The following is a 1,731-nucleotide window of genomic DNA, read 5'->3' on the forward strand; positions in this document are numbered from 1 at the left end:
GTGTTGTTCACTTTCCAAATGTATGGTTTTTTCTCCTTTATCATCCTATTATTAATTTCTAATTTTGTGGCATTATGGTCTGACAAGATGGTTTGTATTATTTCTATGTTTTTTAATCTATTGGTGCTTGCCTTGTCACCTAGAATATGATCTATTCTAGAGAATGTTCCATGCACTTTGGAGAAGAAGTTATACTGTGCTTTTTTGGGCTGCATTAGTCTATAGATATCTATGAGGTCAAGTTGGTTTACTGGGTTCTCACCAAATTCTAAGCAGCAATAAGAATTAAGTTCCCATTTTGTTGGCCAGTGTAGAAAATGCAGCCTCCCTGTGGTTTCAAGATACATTATCAAGCTCAGCAGGGCACCATCACTCTTGAAAAATCCATTTGAGGCCTAATGTCATAATCTTTTTCTTCTAGAAAACCTGGTAAGCTTGTTATCAAGTGTCACAATGGCTGCAACTCTGTTTTAGGTGATTTGTTGTTGTTGTTTTGGGTTTTTAGAAAAAATTATAGTGGTTTATTTGCAAACGTTTTTCACACCAGATCTTTCCCATTTTCTTCACCACTCCCATTCATCAAGTTGTGCCACCCTATGATTAACCCCCCCCTATCCACCCATCCTTACCCCTCTGCTTCCACTTGCCCCCTTGGATCCTCATACACATTCTACAATAATCATTTTATACAGTATTTGACCCTATGGTACTGAGTTAGTTCACTCAAAATAACACTCTCTAGTTGCTCCCAAGTTAGGTAGTAATTTACAAAATCATTGCTCCTCTGTGCTGCGTAGTATTCCACTGTGTGAATGCACCAAAATTTCTTAATCATGTCAATTGTGATTGGACATCTGGGCTGTTTTCATGTTCTTATGATGGTGTACAAGTCTCTGTTCGTTCCTCAGTTCTCCCTATATCTATGCAAATAATTGTAAAGTATATTTGGGTTCCCCTTCAAAGGGCACCTCAAACTACCTGTGCTTCTGCTTATTCAGATATCTCTAACGTGTTAGACTAAGAAAACACACACACCCCCACACACACACACCAACAAACCAAAATCGCATGCTGTCTAGTAGGAACTGACTTAATAACTGACCCTCTACTGGATTTTCAAGAGGCTATACATGGCACAGGAAGAGATTGCTCATCTTTATACCTTGGAGCTACTGGTGGATTTGAACCACCAGAAATGAGCACCTTTTACATTAGCAGCACAACTCACTACGACTATACCTCCAGCGCTCCCTAAATGTGCTGTTGAGGGCAATAATATGAGTTGCCCAGAGTTATTAATCCTTATAGCATAGCTCTGTGAAGTGGGATTTTTGAGAAGTAGCATCTGACCTTCAGCTTTTCCACTACAACCTCAAACCTGGCCCTCAGCTGTTCTTCATGTGAAGTGGCCCCTGGGCAGACATACCTCCTCTCAGCTTTGTGGGTCCTCACTGAGTCTCCTGCTGGTCCTCTCAAGGGTAAAGGCTCTTGGAGTCCCAGTTCATGGGACATGTGTAAAGATGTAGTTTCCACATTCGGTTGGGTCGCCCTTCTTTGGGATAGGAACAAATATAGATCTCTTCCAGTCAGTTGGCCAAGTGGTCGTTCTCCAGATTTCTTGGCACAACTTGGCGAGCACGTCCAGGGCAGCATCTGTTAACTGAAATATGTCAATTGGTATACCATCTATTCCTGGAGCCTTATTTTTGGCCATGTCCTTCAAAGCAGCCT

The sequence above is a fragment of the Elephantulus edwardii genome, unplaced genomic scaffold (assembly GCF_000299155.1).
Source record: "Elephantulus edwardii isolate Elephantulus edwardi_28Jun2011 unplaced genomic scaffold, EleEdw1.0 scaffold00172, whole genome shotgun sequence".
NCBI classification, from domain to species: domain Eukaryota; kingdom Metazoa; phylum Chordata; class Mammalia; order Macroscelidea; family Macroscelididae; genus Elephantulus; species Elephantulus edwardii.